This window comes from Lolium rigidum, chromosome 6 (genome assembly GCF_022539505.1).
Source record: "Lolium rigidum isolate FL_2022 chromosome 6, APGP_CSIRO_Lrig_0.1, whole genome shotgun sequence".
Classification (NCBI taxonomy): Eukaryota; Viridiplantae; Streptophyta; class Magnoliopsida; order Poales; family Poaceae; genus Lolium; species Lolium rigidum.
In genome coordinates this window covers 272,288,831-272,298,549 of record NC_061513.1, presented here as the reverse complement: position 1 = coordinate 272,298,549, position 9,719 = coordinate 272,288,831, and positions in this window count along the sequence as shown.

The window sequence follows — 9,719 nt, the reverse complement described above, 5'->3', positions numbered from 1 at the left end:
TCACCCCTGGACTATGGGTCCATAGCAGTAGCTAGATGGTTGTCTTCTCCTCATTGTGCTATCATGTTAGATCTTGTGAGCTGCCTATCATGATCAAGATCATCTATCTGTAATGCTACATGTTATGTTTGTTGGGATCCGATGAATATTGAATACTATGTCAAGTTGATTATCAATCTATCATATATGTTGTTTATGTTCTTGCATGCTCTCCGTTGCTAGTAGAGGCTCGGCCAAGTTGATACTTGTGACTCCAAGAGGGAGTATTTATGCTCGATAGTGGGTTCATGCCTCCATTGAATGCGGGACAAGTGATGTAAAGTTCTAAGGTTGTGGATGTGCTATTGCCACTAGGGATAAAACATCGATGCTTTGTCTAAGGATATTTGTGTTGATTACATTACGCACCATACTTAATGCAATTGTCTGTTGTTGCAACTTAATACTGGAAGGGGTTCGGATGATAACCCGAAGGTGGACTTTTTAGGCATAGATGCATGCTTGGATAGCGGTCTATGTACTTTGTCGTAATGCCTCGATTAAATCTCATAGTACTCATCATGATATATGTATGTGCATTGTTATGCCTTCTTTATTTGTCAATTGCCCAACTATAATTCGTTCACCCAACATGCTATTTATCTTATGGGAGAGACACCACTAGTGAACTGTGGACCCCGGTCCATTCTTTACATCCGAAATACAATCTACTGCAATTGTTCTTTCTTGTTCTTCGCAAACAAACATTATCTTCCACACTATACAATTAATCCTTTGTTTACGAGCAAGCCGGTGAGATTGACAACCTCAGCTGTTACGTTGGGGCAAAGTACTTTGATTGTGTTGTGCAGGTTCCACGTTGGCGCCGGAATCCCTGGTGTTGCGCCGCACTACACTCCGCCACCAACAACCTTCACGTGTTCCTTGACTCCTACTGGTTCGATAACCTTGGTTTCTTACTGAGGGAAAACTTGCTGCTGTGCGCATCACACCTTCCTCTTGGGGTTCCCAACGGACGTGTGTCTTACACGCCATCAATATCTTAGTATTCTTTTTGGGTACAAGCACTTGATTAGCTACCTAGTCGGTATGGATCACTTCTTTTATAAAACCTGCTTCTAAAAGTTCAGCAAGTTCCCTTTCTATGGTGCGATGCTTCTCATCTCAAAAGCGTCTTAGAGGTTGTTTCACTGCTTGGCTCCTGGGTTGATGTTGAGTGTGCTCGGCGAGTTCTCTAGGTACCCCGGTCATGTCAGAGGGCTTCCATGCGAAGATATCGTTGTTTTTCCGAAGGAACTCAGCGAACGTGCTTTCCTATTTAGGATCAAGGTGAGATCCAATGAAAACGGTCTTGGAGGCATCTCCATCGACTAGGTCCACTGTCTTTGTGGCATCTACAACTTTGAAGGCGGGGACGGAGGCGGAAACCTGCTCCTTAGTCGGGGCATCTCAGTCGGATCGAGCGTGGTACAAAAGCTGTTGGGGGAATAAGAGAGGAAGAACAAATAGGAAATCCACAAAGAACTCCAAGATCTAGATCTAGTATGTTCCCCTCACTTAGAGAGGATATTGATTGGTGGAAATATAGATATAGATCTCCTCTCAGTTTTCCTCAAAAAGAATCAAGAAGATAGGAGTAATGGTGAGCAAGGGCAATGTTGGTTCCCCACGGGCACCAGAGGTGCGATTGGTAGCTCGCAACCCTTTTTGGGTAGGCGCTTGGGGGCATGATGGTAGAGATGGGCCAAAAACAAACTTCTGCATTTCTTTTGGTTGCCCACGAGGCATTTTTCTCAAGATCAACAATGATGGGGAGCAAAGGGGAAGAAGCAACCAGCCAAAGGAGAAAGAAGGGGTCCTAATATACCCCTCCCAACAAAATATGTCCGTTGGGGACCTCCGAGGCTAGATTATCCGCCCTAGGGCCAGATTAGCCACCCCCAGTGATTTTTTCGGAGCTCCCAGGCCACCCAGACGCACATTTTACGTGGCTCTCTGGTGTTGCTGGATATTTGGACCAGATTTTTTGTCCCAAGGTCGGATAATCTCCCCCTCCCCGGATATTTGGCTGGGAGGGCCAGATTTTTGGCTTCTAGGCCAGATAACTCGCTCCCAAGGCCGGATATCCGCTCCCCGAAAAAACTGGCACAATCAGCAAACGAGAATGCTCATAATGTAAGCATCTAGACTCTGATTTTTTATGAGCTTGGGCTCATTTTGAAGCTACCAACAAGCTCTACAAGTTCATACAGAGAACCATCATAGTTCAGCAAGGGAGGATATAATAAAATGATAATTTTTTTGACCTATCTATAAAAGACAAACCAGTAAAACCTCCTACCTTTTCGATGCAACAAGTTTTCCATGCAAAATCCGTTTTCGAGGAAGTAGAGCTTGTCATGAGAATAAACACAAACTCTAAAGCATCACATAGATACGAACCAACTAACAACCTAGAAAGATGATGAAATGATGCAAAGGTTTGAGCTTTCTCCGAATGGTACGATCGAGTAACTCACTCGAGAGCCCTCTTGATAGTACGACCAACTATACTATAAATCGATCTCCCAACTACACCACGAGACCGGTAGGAAAAAAACTCTATCAAGAGCAAACCTCATCCTTGCACATTTCACTTGGGCTAGATTTGCAACCTCTTCCACACATATGAGCTAATAGACAATCACAAAGAAGTTGCGGTTCCATGTTTAAGCAGTTAAGTTAATATGCATCTATCCAACCTACATTTTCATAGTAACGATCCTCAAAGTGACGGTACAAACAAACATTGGAAAATCAACCATATGAATACATTATTATTGCTCGATCAGTCCAAAAACCTATGAAACAAAGGAATTAAAAAGAAACAGATCGTCCTTCAAAACACAACTTGCTAAAAAATGAAATATACAACTACACGCGCTCAATCAAACATCTCCTGGATAAATCTATAGAACTCACGTTTCTCAACATAACAATACAAAAGAAGATTGGAAATTAACAATTATTATCATCACTAGTTGGCGAGTTTGATCTAGAGATTGGAGATTAATGTTTGTGTTTGTTGCAATATATTTTTACGGGATGTATTTTGGTTGTAATCTAGTGATTTTTTCACTTCATATCTGTAGGGTTCCATGGAAAAGTTTAGCCACTCCATTTGTAATTGTTTGCTAATGGAGTATTCTTCACTCTTCATTTTATTTTTATTCTGATATCCTGGATACCACAATCTTTAATTATCTGATTTAAGAACATAGTTCTTACCTGCTGGTGGTATGCTGTGTTTCTTTTTTCCTATAGAGCAAAGTGATTTGTCCCTCGTCTCAGTTTATTGTTTCTTGGACCCCATATGAATCTTAACGGCTTAGGATGTTCTGAACAATGTAACACTATGGACAATAACCATATCATATAAGTTTGTTTGATGATTGGTTTTTTAGTGCCCTATTAGGAGTCATATAACATATGTTTGCTGATCGATTTGGTAGTGACCTGTTAGCCCATATAACATTATAGTCTTAAATCTTGTTTGAAATAACAGGTTTATTTTTTCATTTGCAGGTGAAGAACCTAAAACTGAGAGATATATACGTGATGAAGAAGATGCCATTGGTGCTCCAACAGCGGAGCACCCTGATTTAAGGCTCCAACATCAAATCACACTAGTTATTCCACCCCTGACAACTAGATTGTAAGAAAAGTTATGTACATTTCGCATGGAGGGGGGGGGGGGCAATTGTCCCCCACCCCCCACCACCGCCCAAAGATCCGTCCGAGCTTCTCTTATTCACCGCTTATTGCACATAATATAATGTCTCCCCATACCCTCCATGGCTTCACCTATTATGCTAGACCAACCTATTCCTCTATTTTGCGATAATGATACATTTAGTTGCTATTGAATCTATCGATCCTGAACCCATCCATGTTTCTCAGTTATCTCTCGAGTAACTTGTGGAAAGATATTTTATATGATGTTTCATTTATTATAGGCTTTCCCTTCTGCTATTACTTTCTTTAAATAAATCATAGCTAGAGCACAAGTCAAGAGGATCTTGCTATTTTTGGACTATGATGGGACGCTCGCACAGATCGTGGAAGATCCTATGATAGCGATCGTAAATCCAGAGATAAATAAACACACTTAGTATTACATTCTACGTTGATATTCGTTTGCCATTGCTTAACCACACTGACTCATGGTATTGTATATAATGATCAGATGCGCCGAACCGTTGGTGCCGTTGCCGAGCAGTTCTTCATGTCAATCGCGACTGGGAGAGATGTTCCTAAGGTATTATCGTATTTTCCAGCCTTTTTATTTGAGCATTTATTATTTTTGATCCGAACCGGAGGAGCTCTGCTTTTTCATTTATAGAAGGGGGAAAACTTTACAAGCCAAAAGGCAGATTTTATCAGAGAGCCAACAACCTGAACACCTCTGAGAAAGACAAGCAGAAAAGAAAAGGTTGCTCACAGCTGAGCCTACTCAGCCCACACTCCTACAACAAGTGGATCACGAAGAGGAACTAGATAATTGTGAGGCATAGGGGAAGAGACGGTGACGGAGAGATTGAGTTTATCGATGGGAGGTGGGAGTTTACCGGTGGTGCTACGAGTGCGATGGATAACGGGTGGTGGTACCGAAGGGCGGCGAGTGTACACATGAGTAAAGCTGGGCCGCGGCGCTGCCACGACAGGAGACAGAGCGGCGACAGGCTGCCGTGGAGGCGAGTCAGGGGAAAGAGCAGCCACGGCAGGGGAAGAGGCTGCCGCGGCAGGAGAAGAGACGGCGGCAGGCTGGCGTGGGCTCGCGGCAGCAGAGTTCTCTGCCGCGGCAGGGGGTGGAGTGGGAGATAGTGGTGCCGACGTGGGTATGGTGGGAGGGATTGGTAGGAAGTGGGGGTCTATGGGGTCGATGATGGCAGGTGGTGGAGATGTTTATGTGATGGAGGCGTAAGTAAAAGTATGTTCATCGAACGTAACATGCCGTGAGATTAGGATGCGTCGGGAGGACACGTCGAGACACCTATAGCCTTTGTGGCGGGATGGATAACCGAGAAAAATACATTTGGTGGCGCGTGGGGCTAGTTTGTTGGGACTAGTGGAGGAAACGTTGACATAGCAGGATGGATGGGTACCGTACAGGGTGAAGTGTGGGGTTTGTCTACGGAGGGCTGCGGTGGGACGAAGGTTGAAAAGATAAGTGGCGGTGTGGAGGGCCTCGGCCCAAAAATTGGGGGGCAGGGAGGCTTGGAAGAGAAGGGTGCGGATAACATCATTGATGATGCGAATGGCTCGTTCGGCTTTGCCATTTTGTTGAGAAGTGTAGGGGCATGAGAAGCGAAAAAGGGTTCCATGGGATTGAAAGAAGGAGTTTAGTTTAATGTTGTCAAATTCTTTTCCATTGTCGCATTGGATAGTTAGAATAGGGAGATTGAAGTGGGTGGTGACAAAGGCATGAAAAGTAACGAACGTGGCAAAGACATCGGATTTCTTATGAATAGGAAAGCTCCAAAAATAATGAGAAAAATCATCAATAATGACTAGATAATAGGCAAAACCAGACATGCTAAGGACTGGGGAGGTCCATAGATCACAATGTAATAGTTCAAATGGTCGAGTAGTAGACGAGTGCGACAAAGAAAATGGTAACCTAACATGTTTTCCTAATTGACATGCATGACACAGGGAGGATCTTGTGTTATTCGGCAAGCTGGTGGGTAGAGATGGCGTGGAGCTGTGGCCGGGGTGTCCAAGGCGGCGATGCCAGAGGTCGTGGGAGATGGTGGCGAGGAATGTAGCGGCGTAGGCAGGTGGGTTGATGGTGTAGAGAGGGCCTGGACTGTTACATCGGAGAATCACGATCCCGCTGGGAAGGGCCTTCACAGAAAAACCAAAACGATCAAATTCAATGGTGGAGTGATTATCGATGCAGAATTGACGAACAGATATGAGATTTTTGATGATTTGTGGAACTAGGAGTATGTTATGAAGATAAAGGGGTTTAGTGAGGGTATTAAGAGTTTGGGAACCGACATGGGTGACAGGAAGAGTTGCACCGTTCCCGACGGTGACAAATTGGGAGGAGGATGGAAGGAGGGAGTGGAGATTACCGGGATCGGATGCCATGTGAGAGGATGCACCAGTGTCCATGTGCCAATCGCCGCCGGGTAGCTGCAGGTTGTTGAGGGCAGCGAGGAGAGCCGGGTCGATCTGCTGTTGCTGGTGGGCGGTGGGGACGTAGGAGCCCTGGGCTGTGTACGCCTGTGGTGTCATGCTGGGGCGCTGATGTCTACGGGAGCTTCTATTCTTGTAGACAGTGTTGGGCCTCCAAGAGCAGAGGTTTGTAGAACAGCAGCAAGTTTCCCTTAAGTGGATCACCCAAGGTTTATCGAACTCAGGGAGGAAGAGGTCAAAGATATCCCTCTCAAGCAACCCCGCAACCACAAAGCAAGAAGTCTCTTGTGTCCCCAACACACCTAATAGGTGCACTAGTTCGGCGAAGAGATAGTGAAATACAGGTGGTATGAATAAATGCGAGCGAGTAGCAACGGTGCCGGAAAATAGCTTGTCTGGCGTGTAGTTGATGGTGGTAATATGGTAGCGATAGTAACGCGAGTAAAACGAGTAAACAAGCAGCGATAGCGATATTTAGGAACAAGGCCTAGGGATCATACTTTCACTAGTGGACACTCTCAACTTTGATCATATAACGGAATAGATAAATGCATACTCTACACTCTTGTTGGATGATGAACACCATTGCGTAGGATTACACGAACCCTCAATGCCGGAGTTAACAAGCTCCACAATTCAATGTTCATATTTAAATAACCTTAGAGTGCATGAAAGATCAACATAACCAAATAGATCACATCAATACCATCATAATGATAATTAACTCCACAATCTACAAGAGATCATGATCATAGCCTACGACAAGAACCACACGGTGCACACACTAGTCACCTTTACACCATGCAGGGGGAATAGACTACTTTAATAACATCACTAGAGTAGCACATAGATGAATTGTGATACAAAACACATTGCAATCATAAAGAGATATAAATAAGCACTTCACTATGCCATTCATACAGTGAATAAGTATTCTGTGAAATATAGCCTAAGAGACCCACACGGTGCACACACTAGTCACCTTTACACACGTGCGACAAGGAGTCTCCGGAGATCACATAAGTAAAACCCACTTGACTAGCATAATGACATCTAGATTACAAGCATCATCATATGAATCTCAATCATGTAAGGCAGCTCATGAGATTATTGTATTGAAGCACACAGGAGAGAGATTAACCACATAGCTACCGCTACAGCCCCGAGCCTCGATGGAGAACTACTCCCTCCTCATGGGAGACAGCAGCGTTGATGGAGATGGCGGTGGTGTCGATGGAGAAGCCTTCCGGGGGCACTTCCCCGTCCCGGCGGCGTGCCGGAACAGAGACTCCTGTCCCCCAGATCTTGGCTTCGCGATGGCGGCGGCTCTGGAAGGTTTCTCGAACCGTGGTTTTTCGTATCGAGGTTTTAGGTCCAGGGGCTTCTTATAGGCGAAGAGGCGGCGTCCGAGGGTCGAAGAGGCGGCGACACCATAGGGTGGCGCGGGCCACACCCAGGCCGCGCCGGCCTATGGTGCAGTGGGCCTGTGGCCCCCTCCGGTCCTTCCGGGTGTTCGGAAGCTTCGTGGAAAAATAGGATGCTTGGGTCTTGATTTCGTCCGATTCCGAGAATATTTCCTTACTAGGATTTCGGAACCAAAAACAGCGAAAACGAGAGCCGGCCCTTCGGCATCTCGTCAATAGGTTAGTTCCGGAAAACGCATAAATATGACATAAAGTATGCATAAAACATGTAGATATCATCAATAATGTGACATGGAACACAAGAAATTATCGATACGTCGGAGACGTATCGGCATCCCCAAGCTTAGTTCTGCTCGTCCCGAGCGAGTAAACGATAACAAAGATAATTTCTGGAGTGACATGCCATCATAAACTTGATCATATTGTAAACATATGTAATGAATGCAGCGATCAAAACAATGGTAATGACATGAGTAAACAACTGAATCATAAAGCAATGACTTTTCATAAATAGTACCTAAAGACAAGCATCAATGAGTCTTGCATAAGAGTTAACTCATAACGCAATATATCAAAGTAAAGGTATTGAAGCAACACAAAGGAAGATTAAGTTTCAGCGGTTGCTTTCTGTAGGATAACGTTGCATAGAAAACAAAAAATTTCCTACCGCGAACACGCAATCCAAGCCAAGATGCAATCTAGAAGACGGTAGCAACGAGGGGGTATCGAGTCTCACCCTTGAAGAGATTCCAAAGCCTACAAGATGAGGCTCTTGTTGCTGCGTTAGACGTTCACTTGCCGCTTGCAAAAGCGCGTAGAAGATCTTGATCACGATCGGTTTCGGCGCCACGAACGGGCAGCACCTCCGTACTCGGTCACACGTTCGGTTGTTGATGAAGACGACGTCCACCTCCCGTTCCGGCGGGCAGCGGAAGTAGTAGCTCCTCTTGAATCCGACAGCACGACGGCGTGGTGTCGGTGGCGGTGGAGAACTCCGGCGGAGCTTCGCTAAAGCACGCGGGAGCTATGGAGGAGGGGGGGGCGGCTAGGGTTTGGGAGGGGGTGGCCGGCCACTCAAGGGGGCGGCCAGGTTGTGGCTTTGGTGTGGCCGGCCCCCTCCCCTATGCCCCTCATTATATAGGTGGATCCCCAAGAGTTGGTCTCCAAGTCTTCGAATAAGACCCGAACCAAAAACCTTCCATAGGGAGGGGAAACCTAGCCTAGCTAGGACTCCCACCAAGGTGGGAGTTCCACCTCCCATATGGGGGGTGGCCGGCCCCTAAGGGGAGTCCACTTGGGACTCCTCCCCCACTAGGGTTGGCCGGCCATGGAGGTGGAGTCCCATGTGGACTCCACCTTCCTTGGTGGTTTCTTCCGGACTTTTCTAGAACCTTCTAGAACCTTCCATAGAACCTTCCGCGACATTTTATTCACATAAAATGACATCCTATATATGAATCTTATTCTCCGGACCATTCCGGAACTCCTCGTGATGTCCGGGATCTCATCCGGGACTCCGAACAAATATTCCAACTCCATTCCATATTCAAGTACTACCATTTCAACATCCAACTTTAAGTGTGTCACCCTACGGTTCGTGAACTATGCGGACATGGTTGAGTACTCACTCCGACCAATAACCAATAGCGGGATACTGGAGATCCATAATGGCTCCCACATATTCAACGATGACTTAGTGATCGAATGAACCATTCACATACGATACCAATTCCTTTTGTCACGCGATATTTTACTTGTCCGAGGTTTGATCTTCGGTATCACCCCATACCTTGTTCAACCTCGTCTCCTGACAAGTACTCTTTACTCGTACCGTGGTATGTGGTCTCTTATGAACTCATTCATATGCTTGCAAGACATTAGACAACATTCCACCGAGAGGGCCGAGAGTATATCTATCCGTCATCGGGATGGACAAATCCCACTGTTGATCCATATGCCTCAACTCATACTTTCCGGATACTTAATCCCACCTTTATAGCCACCCATTTACGCAGTGGTGTTTGATGTAATCAAAGTACCTTTCCGGTATAAGTGATTTACATGATCTCATGGTCATAAGGACTAGGTAACTATGTATCGAAAGCTTATAGC